We start from the raw sequence: 13,825 nt of genomic DNA on the forward strand, positions 1-13,825 counted from the left end.
AAGAAGTTAACAAAAAAGATAGGTAATAAAGCCTAAAAAGATTCTACAGTTCAGAAACAAACAAAAAAAGGAATTTCCTGGTAACATTCTGTTTATACCATATATAGAATCACAAAATATTAGAGCTTCAAGACCCCTTAAGACTACACAATTTACCTCTTCAGTTTTTAATTATATAACCAGAAGATGATTGGCTTTTACCTGTACTGCCTGTACACACCATATGCATCAAGGCCAGACTGGGCACTTGTTTGTCTCCTCCTAATACATTCAAATTCAAGCGTATTTATGACTGGGGGCGCCTGGGTGGCTCAGTCAGTTAAGTGGCCAACTCTCGATTTTGGCTCAGGTCATGATCTCACGGTTTGTGAGTTTGAATTCTGAGTCGGGCCGTGCACTGACAGCATGGAGCCTGCTGGGGATTCTCTCTCCCTCTCTCTCTCTCTCTCTCTCTCAAAAATAAATAAACTTAAAAAAAACTATTTATGACTGATGACATTATACTGAAGGTTTCATGGGAAGATGGAGAAGAGGATTGCATCGCATAGCAAAGCTTAACTAGATCCCTTCTTTTGTCTTGCTAGACCCGTTCTTTTTCAAAGTTTTCTCCATGCGGCATCTCTTCTCTCCAACCCTCCTACTACCCAACTTCTGAAATTCCCTTCTTTTTTCAAACCATTCAGCTGTGTTATCAAGTTTTTTCTTTTTTTACTTTTATTTATTTATTTTTTTTAGTAATCTCTACACCCAATGTGGGGCTCAAACTCACAACCCTGAGATCACGAGCTGCACGCTCTAACAACTGAGCCAGCCAGGTGCCCCTGGTCTCAAGTTTATATAACACAGTCAACAGAGTAAAAGCCCACTAGTTATGTAAAAAAGCAACCGACTATCTTTCCTCAGGCTGCTTGGGAAAGTAGGGAGGTGTCTCAGGCCACTCTATGGCAATAGAACCATATGAGGATTTCCCGCTTATTAAGAACAAGACAATGGGCTAAGTATCAGATAAAATGACTTATTTAATGTCCGGTAGCTCATCAGTAGCAAACCAGGTATGGAACTTTAACTGAAAGGATCGAAGCACAACTTCTGAGCCACCCATATTTATCGTCTTCAATTTCTTTTGCTTAATAGCCTGTGGGACACACGGAAAAGGTGTTATTATTTCATTTTCTAAAGATAAATTGAGATAGAGTGACAACGAGTAACTTTTGCAACTAGAATAGTAGAAGGTTTCAGTCTGGGATCCAGAATTGTTCATCTTTAGCAGGATATGTGAATTATAACCAAAAATCTCATTGGGAAGCCACAGTGGAAAATGTAACCAGCAAGGGACACTCTGTAATCCTGGGCACAGTAATGTGAGGGAAAGCCTTAAAAAAAAAAAAAAGAAAGAAAGAAAGAAAGAAACTGATAAGTCTTGCTGAGATAGGGGAATGGCGCAGACTGTGTTTCTCCCACAGTGACAGGAAAAGATGGCAGCATTGGGCAAGGCAGGATCCTGTTTGGCAAGGAACGTCTGTCCTCATGTAGGAAAGCATGACTCATCAGGGTGCCCCAGCTCAATGACACAGTCTCTTAAGATCTTCCAAGTCCCCTTAGTCCAACTCTGTATTTACCAAGCAACTCTCAGATCTACTTTTGGCTTCCGCAGCACGCCTTCCCACAGAGTAAAGAATGTGCTGACTGGGGTTTCTTCAGATCTATTGTCAATTATATTTTACAGGATGAATGAATAAAGCTGCATCTGAGCTCTTTCTCGTGGGCTTGGTGGAGAGTGAGTTTGTTCATTCAACATTAATTCAACAAATATTTATTGAGTGTCATCTATGCGCCAGGCATTGGTCCGAGCCCTGGTGATACAAGTCAGATAAGGTCCTATCCTCATAGAGTGCTCTCATTAACAAGAGGTGACATGTAACAAAGCAAACAAATCAATAGATAATTTCAAATTGTGATACTCCCCACCTAGGGTTACTGAACTCCTTCCAACAGGCTCAGCTGTACTCTGGGTTCTGCAACCCTCTCCCTCTCATCTTTCCCGGGTCAACTTAAGAAGCTTTAGCCCAAGGCCAGAGGCCTCAGCATGAAATTTCCTCTCTGATCTGTCCTGGACCCTGAGAATTGAGTTTCAATAACTAAAGACCCACAGCCTCCTTTACCACCACAGCGCTCTAGACCATGGACCTCCATCTTGTTTCCTACCCACGACTTGATAACCTCATCCATTTGTTCATCCAACAGACACTTTCTGAGTTCTTGCTGAACACGAAGCATTTTGTTCGGAGCTGGGGATTCAGAAATGACTAAGACATGGTCCCCGCCCTCCAGTTCGCAGTCCAAGGAAGAAGATCCACATTTATGGTTCCCCTGCTGCTTCTATGGGCTAGGAGTGACAAAAATGCAGGGTGACTGTGTGGATAGAAGAGAATCCCCAAGTCATACTGGAGAGAGGTACGATGAGGGAAAATTTCCCTCGGGAGAGGATCTTTAAATTGAGGTTTTAGAGAGTTTTTTTCCTACGTAACTTCGATTGTATTTCTTTCCAAAAATAACAAATGTTGCCACTTTAGAAAATACAGAAAACGAAGGGCATTGAAAGCCACCATTGATAACAATTTGGTGGTATGTACCTTCCAATCTCTTCACTATTTGAGCTTGGTTTTGAAGTGAAAAACTTTGAAGGCAGGGAGGAGAAAGTATTTGGTAGAGGCAATTGTCCTTAGGTTGCCTTTAAAATCCAGATGTAGGGCACCTGGGTGGCTCAGTCGGTTGTGTCCAACTTGGGCTCAGGTCATGGTCTCACGGTTGTGAGTTCAGGCCCCACGTGGGGCTTTGTGCTGACAGCTGGGAGCCTACAGCCTGCTTTGGATTCTGCGTCTCCCTCTCTCTCTCTCTGCCCCTCCCCCACTCACGCTCTGTCTCTCTCTGTCTCAAAAATAAATAAGCATTGGGGCGCCTGGGTGGCTCAGTAGGTTGAGCGACCGAATGTCATGATCTCGCGGTCCGTGAGTTCGAGCCCCGCGTCGGGCTCTGTGCTGACCGCTCAGAGCCTGGAGCCTGTTTCAGATTCTGTGTCTCCTTCTCTCTCTGACCCTCCCCCATTCATGCTCTGTCCCTCTCTGTCTCAAAAATAAATAAACGTTAAAATAAATAAATAAATAAGCATTAAAAAAATAATAAAATTTAAAAAATCCAGATGTCATTTTAAAAATTAAATAAAATAAATAAATAAAAATAAAAACAAGACTTAATAAGTAAAAACACAAATATATATCTAGGTTTTGTTCACTGAAATCCTGTTGGCACCTGGCCACAACATGAAAGATAGTAGTTACTCAACATATACTGGTGAGTTAAAAAAAAAAAAACAAAAAAAGGAATAAGATGTAAATGGAAAGATGAACCTTGAAAATTAAAGCATAAGAATGTGATTCCTTGTCTGAGGCCCAACATCTGCAAAATTGAAAAGAGAGGATCCTGGAAAAGGGCCATGCCGGGCTGAGGTCTCTTGTCATTTGTTATCAAGTTTTTATTTTATAATTTGTGATTTTGTTATCACGCTCTTTGCCTAAGCAAATGTCACAAAATGTTCCCGTTATATGTTCTAGAAGATTAACAGTTTTAGGTCTGTGATCCATTTTGAGTTTAGCATGAGGTATGTGTCAAGGTTCATTTCTTTCCATACAGATATCCTTTCGCTAGAGTACTGTATGTTTACAATACTATTCTTTCAGGGGCACCTGGGTGGCTCAGTTAAGCGTCCAACTTTGACTCAGGTCATGATCTCATGGTCCGTGAGTTCCAGTTCCGCATCGGGCTCTGTGCTGGCAGCTCAGGGCCTGGAGACTGCTTCAGGTTCTGTGTCTCCCTCTCTCTCTGCCCCTCCCGCACTTGTGCTCTGTCTCTCTCTGTCTCTCAAAAATAAATAAATGTTAAAAAAAAAAAAAAATACTATCCTTTCAATGTAATTGGATTACCCTGGAACTTTTGTAAAGAAATCAGCTGATCTGATGAGTGAGAGTTTATTTCTGGACTCTGTTATGTTCCTCTGATCTATATCAGGGGTCAACAAATCCTGCCTACTCTGGCTTTTTACATAAAGTGTTATTATAATACAGCCACACTCATCCATTTCTGTATTCTGCCTGGCTGCTTTCAAGCTACAGTATAGTTGAGTAGTTGTTACGGAGACCATGTGAACTGCAAACCTAAAATATTTACTACCTGGCCCTTTAAAGAAAAAGTTTGCTGACCCCTGGTCTATATTTACCCTTATGGGGAAACCACACTCTCTTGACCACTGAAGCTTTACAGTAATTTTTTTTTTTTTTTTTTTTTTGTGAGCTCTACACCTAATATGGGGCTTGAACTCATGACCCCAAGATCAAGAGTTGCATGCTCTACCAACTGAGCCAGCCAAGCACCCTCTTCTAGTAAGTCTTTTTTTTTTTTTTAACGCTTATTTATTTTTGAGACAGAGAGAGACAGAGCATGAACAGGGGAGGGGCAGAGAGAGAGGGAGACACAGAATCTGAAACAGGCTGCAGGCTGCAGGCTCTGAGCACAGAGCCCGACTCGGGGCTCGAACTCACAGACCATGAGATCATGACCTCAGCCGAAGTCGGACGCCCAACCGACCAAGCCACCCAGGCGCCCCTCTTCTAGCAAGTCTTGATCAGACAGTGTAAGTCCTCCGGCTTTGGTTTTCTTTTTCAAAATATTTTAGCTATTCTAAGTCCTTCAACTTTCCATATAAATTTTACAATAGCCTGTCAGGGCACCTGTGTGGCTCAGTCAGCTAAGCGTCCGACTCTTGATTTCAGGCCAGGTAACGATCTCATGATTCATGGGATTGAGCCCCACATCGGGCTCTGTGCTGACAGTGCAGAGCCTGCTTGGGATTCTCGGTCTCTCTCTCTCTCTCCTGCTCTCTCTCTCTCAAAATAAATAAATAAACTTGAAAAATAAACACATAAATAAAAATGGCTTGTCAATTCCTCAAAAGAGACTGTTCAGATTTTGACTGGGACCACATAAATCTAAAGAACAAACCGGGAGGATTGCCGTCTTAACAATATCGAGCCTTCCAAACTATAACACTATCTTCTCTATTTAGTTCTTCAACTTCCCTTTGCAATATTTTATTGTTTCCAGCCTGTAAGTCTTTCTCCAAATGTATTCCTATGTGAGCTTTTTTAATGTTATTATGAATGGAGTTGACTTTTACGTTTTTATTTTCTAGTTACTTGTTGCTGGTATATAGAAATACCATCGATTTTCATATATTGACTATGTACTATGTCCAACTGGCAAGTTTTATTTATTGTAGTAAGTTCTTTTTGGTAGATTCTTAAGGGTTTTTTTTTTTTTTTCATTCACAAACAGTGCCATCTACAAATAAAGACAGTTTCACCAAATACAGAATTACTCAAGCTTTCAATTTCTTTAATTTAGTTATTTTACTAGTTGCCGGAAAGGGAGAGTTTAAACTTCCAACTCTGGTTATGGAATTGTATGTTTCTCCCTTTAATTCTGTCAATTTTGCTTCAATTTTGATTTTTCTCTTGAGAATATGTTTTATTTTCTTGGTCTTTTATTTGCAAGCAATTTTGGATTGCTATTTATATGAATGTCATGAATGTGAATTTGTGGAGATACTCAGACTGTTATTGTGATGGTCACTTTTGTGTGCATGCTTGACTGGGTCACTGGGCTTAGATATTTGCCTAAACATAATTCTGGATGTTTCTGTGAAGGTGTTTTTTGGATGAGATTAACATTTAAATGGATGGACTTTAAGCAGATTATCCTCCATAATGTGGGTGGGCCTTATGTAATCAGTTGAAGGTCTTAATAGAACAAAGACTGACTTCCCTGATGTAAAAAGAATTTTGCCAGCAGAGCTACTTCTCTATAATCAATCGATTTCTCTCTCTCACTCCCTCCTCCTCTCTCCCTCTCTTTCACCCCCTGTCCACACACAGACACACATACACGTACATACTTTACTCTGTTTCCCTGGAGAACCCTGACTAATTAATACAGCTGTTTTTCACCAATGAGTATTATTTCCTTTGTTTTAGCAGGTGATTTTCTTGGCTAGGCTGGCATGGCAAATCCCGCATCTTGTGCAGTATCTTCATTCTTGTTTCATGCAAAGTGTGGTGCAAGCATCACTCAGAGATACGACAGTTTGGAGAGCTCTCTGGTTCTGTTCTTTCTGTTCTTTTTTCTTTCTTTCTTTCTGTTCTTTTGTTCTTTATTCACTTGTTTGTTTGTTTGTTTGTTTAGTAATCTCTATACCCAATGTGGGGCTCGAACTCACCACCCCGAGATCAAGAGTCATATGCTTTTCCGAATGAGCCAGCCAGGAGACCTTGGGTCTTTTTTTCCCCGGGGTTCCACTCTGGTCAGTTTTCGCTATTGTCCTGGCTTCTTCTTTTCTGGTTTCTCACATCATAAAACCTGTTTTTTCTTGTGAACCTGGCTGCCTTCTGTGTACAACATGGGATGCGTTTCACCCTGGGCTAAACGTCTCGAAGGTGAGAGCTTCTTTGTACACCTCCACCTGTCTCCTTCTGCTCTCCTGCCACCACCTGCAAGATGCCAGCTTCAGCCTCCGTCCAGTGTGCCTTTGGCTGGGCTGCGTGCGTGAGTCAGTGAGGTGGGTCAGAGAGGCGGGGGGTGGGGAGGGTCCATCTGATCCTGTTCTCGCTTTGCTATTTTCACGTAGTTCCTTTTTGTACTAAGCTCAGGGTTGATCACTGTTTTCCGCAGTGAAGAGTCACATGGTAAAATCTTTATCACACTCGGAAGTAGAGTCTCAGCCTTGGTATTTCTGAAAAAGTTTATCTCACCTTCATTACTGAAAGATATTTTTGGGGGCGCCTGGGTGGCTCGGCCGGTTAAGGGTCTGACTCCATTTCGGCTCAGGTCAGGATCTCACCGGTGGTTCGTGAGATGTAGTCCTGCTTTAGGCGATGGGCTGACAGCACAGAGCCTGCTTGGGATTCTCTCTCTCTCTCTCTCTCTCTCTCTCTCTCTTTCTTTTCCCCTACCCCATGAGCACGTGCTATCTCTCAAAAAAAAATTATTTTTAATATTTAATGTTTATTTATTTTTGAGAGAGAGAGCGAGCGAGCTAGCATGTGTGCGGGCATGTGGAGGAGGGCACAGAGAGACAGGGGACAGAGGGGCCAAAGCGGACTCTGCACTGACAACAGCAAGTCCAATGCAGGGCGTGAACTTGCGGAGCACAAGATCATGACCTGAGCTGAAGTCGGGCACTCAACCGACCGAGCCCCTCAGGCACCCTAACATGGTTTAAAAAATAATTTTAGGGGCGCCTGGGTGGCGCAGTCGGTTAAGCCTCCGACTTCAGCCAGGTCACGATCTCGCGGTCCGTGAGTTCGAGCCCCGCGTCGGGCTCTGGGCTGATGGCTCAGAGCCTGGAGCCTGTTTCCGATTCTGTGTCTCCCTCTCTCTCTGCCCCTCCCCCGTTCATGCTCTGTCTCTCTCTGTCCCAAAAATAAATAAAATAAACGTTGAAAAAAAAATTTATAAAAAAAAAAAAGATAAAAATAATTTTAAAACAGGGAAAAAAAGAAAGATATTTTTGTTCTTGGTTGGCAGTTTTTCTTTCAGTGGCTTGGAGATGTCTCCCTATTATCCTCTGGTTTGCATGTGGCCAAGAAGATGTCTGCTACTGTCCTTATCTTTGTTCCTCAGCACAGAGTGTATTTTCCCCTCTGGCTGCTTCTAGCGTTTTCTCTTCATCATTGTGTTTTAGCGATTTGACTACAATGCGCCTTGATGTGGTTTTTCTTCATTTTTTCTCTGAGTGGGGTTGTTGAGGTTCTCTGATTTGTGGTGGGTTTATAGTTCTCGCCAAATTTAAGTAATTTTCAGCCATTATGTCTTCAAACATGGTTTCTGTCCTCTTCTCACCTCATCCCCTCTTTCCGGGACTCCAGGTACACGCACGTGAGGCCCTGAATGCTGCCAACACTCACTGATGTTCTGCTTATTTTTTTATTTTTTATTTTAGAGAGAAAGAGGGAGTGAGAGCAGGGGAGAAGGGCAGAGAGAGAGAGGGAGAAAGAATCTTAAGCAGGTTCCACGCTCAGCACAGAGCCTGACACGGGGCTCAGTCCCACAACCCTGGGATCATGACCTGAGCCAAAATCAAGAGTCAGACACTCAACTGACTGAGCCACCAAGGCGCCCCAATATTCTCATTTTATTTTTAAAAACATCTTTTAATGTTTATTTATTTTTGAGAGAGAGAGAGAGAGAGAAGCAGAGCACGAGTGAGGAAGGGGCAGAGAGAGAGGGAGGGAGACACAGATGCAAAGCAGGCCCCAGGCTCTGAGGTGTCAGCACAGAGCCTGACATGAGGCTCGAACCCACACACTGTGAGATCATGACCTGAACTGAAGTCAGACGCTCGACTGACTGAGCCACCCAGGTGCCCCAATATTCTTATTCTAGAGATGAATCTTTTTTTCCTATCTGTGTTGTATTTTGGATTTTTCTGTTGCTATGTTTTCATAGCCAAGAATGCTTTCTTATTTAATGTCTGATCTGCTATGCTATTAATTCCATCCACTATATTTTTCATCTCTAGAATTTTGATTTGGGCATCTTGTAGATCTTCTATTTCACTCTTCCTGATGCTCATGCTGTCCTGTACCTTCTGGAATATATGGGATATATTTATAGTAGCTGTTTCAATGCCCTTGTCTCCTATTAGCCGTATCATTTCTGTTTCTGTTTCTACTGATTGATTTTTTTTTTCCTGCTTATTTGAGTGACAGGTAATTTTTTATTAGACACCAAATATTTTGTGGGGGTTTTTCCAGTTTTATTGCTATAATTGACGTGCAATATTGTGTACGTTTAAGGTGTGAGACATAATGGTCTAATACACATGTATATTGTGAAATGATCACCACAAGAAGTTTAGGTAACATCCAAGAAACACTGCTTTTTTAACAGCCTAGTGATTGGACAAGTGTAGGTTATGCTGTGGTCCCCTCAAGTAGCTGCCATCTGTCACCACACAGCCCTATTACAATCCCACCGACTATATTCCCCATGCTGTACCGTTTATCCCTGTGACCTATTCCTTCCATACCTGAAAGCCTGTATCTCCCACACCCCTTTTCCAGTTTGCCCACTCCCCCACCCCATTCCCCTATGGCAACCACCAGTGTATTCTCTGTATTTATGGGGCTGTTTCTGGGTTTGGGTTTGTTTGTTCATTTGTTTTGTTATTTTATATTCCATATAAGTGAAACCATATGAGATACCAGATATTTTGAAGTTTATATTGTTGGGTACCAGAATTATTTATTTGAGAGAGAGAGAGAGAGAGAGAGAGAGCACGTGAGCAGGGGACAGGGGCAGAGAGGGAGAGAGAGAATCCTAAGCAGGCTCCACACTGTTAGTGCACGTTAGGTCCACATGGGGCTTGATCCCATGAACTGTGAAATCATGACCTGAGTCAAGATCAAGAGTCAGACACTTGGAGGGGCATCGGGGTGGCTTCGTTGGTTAAGTGTGCGAATTCAGCTCAGGTCATGATCTCTCAGTTCGTGAGTTTGAGCCTCGGGTTGGGTTCTGAGCTGACAGCTCAGAGTCTGGAGCTTGTTTCAGATTCTGTGTCTCCCTCTTTCTCTGTCCCTCCCCTGCTCATGCTCTGTCTCTTTCTCTCTCAAAAATAAAAAAAAAAAAAAACCATAAAAAAATAAAAACCAGGGGCGCCTGGGTGGCTCAGTTGGCTAAGCGTCTGACTTTGGCTCACGTCATGATCTCGCAGTTCGTGAGTTTGAGCCCCAAGTCAGGCTCTGTGCGGACAGCTCGGAGCCTGAAGCCTGCTTCACATTCTGTGTCTTTCTCTCTCCCTCTCCCTCCCCCACTCACACTCTGTCCCTCTCTCTCTCTCTCAAAAATAAATATTAAAAAAAATTTTTTTAAATAAAAAAAACAAAAAGAGTCAGACACTTGAGGCACCTGGGTGGCTCTGTTGCTTAAGCATCCGACTTTGGCTCAGGTCATGATCTCACAGTTGGTGGGTTTGAGCCCCACGTCGGGCTCTGTGCTGACAGCTCAGAGCCTGGAGCCTGCTTCAGAATTTGTGCCTCCCTCTCTCTCTCTGCCCCTCCCTTGCTCGTGCTCTGTCTCTCTCTCTCAAAAATAAATAAATGTTAAAATAATTTTTAACAAAAGATCCAGACACTTAACTGAGCCCCCCAGGCATCCTGGTACCAGAATTTTTTTTTTTAATTCTTTTAAATATCTGGTGGCTTCAGTATAGGCTGCGGTTAAATTACTTGGAAATCGTCTGACCTTCACAAGGCTTGCTTTCCAGCTTTGTTAGGTGAGTCCAGAACAACTCCCGGACTGGGACTCATTTGGCATGACCCCTGAGGCCATCCTCCTCTGAGGGCTCCAAGCCCCGTGTGTGGGGAGCGCTTTCTGCTCTGGCTGGTGGGCACACCCACTCTTCCCAGCCTCGCACACACTCCGGGGGCTCGTCCATCTCCTCGCCTCTACGGGGCTTCTTTTCCCAGTGCTGGGCATGTCCACAATCACACGTACCGATCGGTGCCCAGGCAAAACTTTCGAGAACATTCTTCTGCACATCTCCAAGAGTTCTGCCTCTCTCTCTGTGCGGTAGCCTGGAAGCTCTCTCTCCAGGCAGTGAGCCGGGACCCCCAGAAGACTCATCTGCTTCCTGTCTCTCGGGGATCCCTGTCCGGAGACGCTTGCCATCCAATGTCTTCAAACCATTGCTTCCTATATTTTGTTCCGTTTTATAACTGATGAAGGCAGAGGATAAATCTAGATTCTGTTCCTACATCATTGCCCAAAGTCGGCGTTGCTTTTATGCTTTTAAGCAATCTTTTTTTTTATCGAGGCGTAGCATACACACATAAGTGTGTACGAATCTAAGTGCGCAGCTCGATAAACTTTCACAAAATAAACACACATCTGTGTGACTATCTCCCATGTTAATACATAGAACATTGCCAGCACCACAGAAGCTTCGTGTTCTTTTCCAGTCACTACCTGCCCTCCCAGGGTAACCATCATTCTCATTTCTGGCACCACAGTGCTCGTTTTACATAAATGGAGTCACGCAGTGTATGTATTCTTTTAGGTCTGGGTTTCTTTCACACAACATTATATTTGTCAGGTTCATTCACGTTGTTATGCAAAAGCAATGATTAATTCACTTTCATTGCCGTGTAATATTCTATTTGATGAATATATCACATCTTTCCTCTAGTGTCTTGTTGGTGGACATTGAAGTTATTTCTAGTTTGGGCCTATTATGAATCGTGCCTTTATGATCATGTTTGCACATGTTTTGTGTGTGTACATATGCGTTTCTGCCAGAACCGCTAAATCGTAGGCTAGGCCATATCCTCACCAACACTCGTTATTATATCTTTTTAATTTGACTCATCCTGATGGATTTTAGTTACATTGCTTTTCAGAACACCCCATGGGCATAATCAAACTACCAGGCAGAATGAGCTAACAGTGTGCCAGCTTGAGACTCCTATATAAATTTTTTTTATGTTTTTCTTTATTTTTGAGACAGAGAGAGACAGAGCATGAGCAGGGGAGGGGCAGAGAGAGAGGGAGACACAGAATCTGAAACAGACTCCAGGCTCTGAGCTATCAGCACAGAACCCAACGCAGGGCCCGAACCCAAGAACTGTGAGATCATGACCTGAGCCCAAGTTGGACACTTAACCGACTGAGCCACCCAGGTGCCCAGAGACTCCTATATATATGGTGTTTCTTCCCAATGTCTGTGTGAGCATTTCCCAATGCATTCAGTTGTTACATTTGTGTTCATCAACATCATTTGAGCCGAGTCTGAAAGCTAAGTGTTAGATGATTTACCAGGTGAATATATGGTGAGAGGAAAAGCAAACAAGGGCATTCTTGGTGGAGGAAGAAATATATGGGAAAGAAGTCATGAAAGGACTGTCTCAGGGCTGCCCGGTAAAATTGTGCGTGATTTTTTCCTCTGTATATGGAAATGGCACCTCTAAGAATTGTTCAGGGCACAACCCACGAAGCTGTACACAGCAGCCATACCTGTCATGATCAGGAATGATAAGAAATTTGTTATGAGCGGAGGGCAGAGTGGGTAGGTTAGAGAAGCGAGAGAAGTCAGATCCAGAGTTGGGGCAGCATAACCCACTGGGATCTTGCCAGAGGTTTACTTTAAAGGTTCACCCCACCCCCCACCCCCACCCCACTACATGAAGGATTGTACAAGCTTCTTCCTCTTGGATCCTTCAGCCCTCTGAGCCAACAGGGCTGCCACTGAACTGGGGCTAAGGTGAAACCCAAGTCAGGAAGGAGAAATGCTGAGCACACTCAAGTTTGTCTTGCTACACAACTCTGGTCTCAACAAGTTGAGGAACCAACACCCTGTCCTTCCTCTCTTTGGGGCTTCCTCTCTTGCTTACAGCCTCAGCGCGCTCCTCTGTCTGGTAAAACTGGGTAAACCTGGATGGGAAGCTGTGCCCCACCTACCTGGCCCTTACCTTCATGTTTCTGAGTCACCAGGGGGTGGTTTCTGAGAGCACAAGAAAGCGAAAGGAAAATCCCAGGGTCCCCACGTATCTTCCCGACAGCCTGCCAGCATGAAAAATATCCCTGCAAAAGAAAAAGATTTCTTTGGGTTGACATTCTTTGTCCCTAAGCCTTCATGATGCTTTATATGTCTGTCTTGTATGCTTGTTCAGGGCATTAAATGATTGAAGTAGGCCTTCCTGTTGGGCTGGAAGGAAGGGATTATCCACTGTGTACCAGAGAAGGCAGGGTCCCTTCTGGAAAGTGAAGTTCACGCTCAGGCTCTGCCTTCCTTCCAGTTACTTGGACAAAGTATGTTCCTTAAAGTAGAAACTGGGACTGATGGAGGCATTCCAAGAAGTGTGGGAAGGAGCATCTCTGTTGGCTCTGGCTACAAAGGGAGTAGTTCTGGAGAAGTAAGTGGTAAGAAGGTAACTCCCTAAGGAGGAGGGAGGTTCCAGAACATGGAACCCAGGAAAGGTGCCCATAGTTACACCAGGATTCTGAGACTAGAGTAAATATCACGGGACCATATGTCAGTGGGAGATTTGCAGGCCCCGGGGACTACGTGAACCAGGCTAGAGTAGAAACCCTTCCAACCGAGCTTTTTTGGCTTGTTTTTCTGCTTCTTTAACAAGATTGACTTTGAAATCACCCAACAGGGATATCAACCAGCACATTTAAAATATGTTCACCAGCGCTTGGTCTTATGAGAGGTAGAGAACAGGAGACACCGTTCCTGGCCTAGAGGAGGCTACTAAGGAACTAGAGAGAGAACAAGGCCCGTGAAGCCCCTAAGGAACAGCTCAACTGATAGGATTCTTTGTTTCCATTTTCGGCCAAAATTAAAATTATCATGAACTCCCCAAGCAGACACCAGCTGGGCAACAGTAGGAGTGTTAAACATCCCAGGAGAGGGGGAGGTATCCTGGGACCCAAAATTGTTCCCAGTTCATCCGTAAGTGTTGATGAGCTACATGTGAACTGTGAAATTAACGGTAATATTCCTCAAAAACAAACAAGACAGTAAAAGACCATAGCTGATTCAATACTAAACTATGCAGGTTGAGGGTGTCCATGGGCACCCAAGAGGCTCTAGGTGCTGAAAAAGTTCCACTGTCACTGGACTGGGGGCTGATGGGAGGACAGGCCTTGGACAAACAGGGGACCAGTGTGGAGGAAGAGCCAAAGAAATCATCACCTTCAAAAATCACTCCCAGGG

At 43.7% G+C, this 13,825-nt stretch overlaps 1 long non-coding RNA gene across 1 annotated transcript; it reads right to left on the reverse strand.

Moving 5' to 3' along the window:
* Positions 1-1,001: 1,001 nt before the first annotated feature.
* LOC123581426 lies at positions 1,002-13,049 on the reverse strand. Its single transcript, XR_006703728.1, has 3 exons — positions 12,841-13,049; positions 12,576-12,687; positions 1,002-1,135 (listed from the first exon to the last, which is right to left on the reverse strand). It is a non-coding gene; the product is annotated as an uncharacterized LOC123581426 (long non-coding RNA).
* Between the last annotated feature and the right edge of the window lie 776 nt (positions 13,050-13,825).

The sequence above is a fragment of the Leopardus geoffroyi genome, chromosome A3, assembly GCF_018350155.1.
Source record: "Leopardus geoffroyi isolate Oge1 chromosome A3, O.geoffroyi_Oge1_pat1.0, whole genome shotgun sequence".
NCBI classification, from domain to species: Eukaryota; Metazoa; Chordata; class Mammalia; order Carnivora; family Felidae; genus Leopardus; species Leopardus geoffroyi.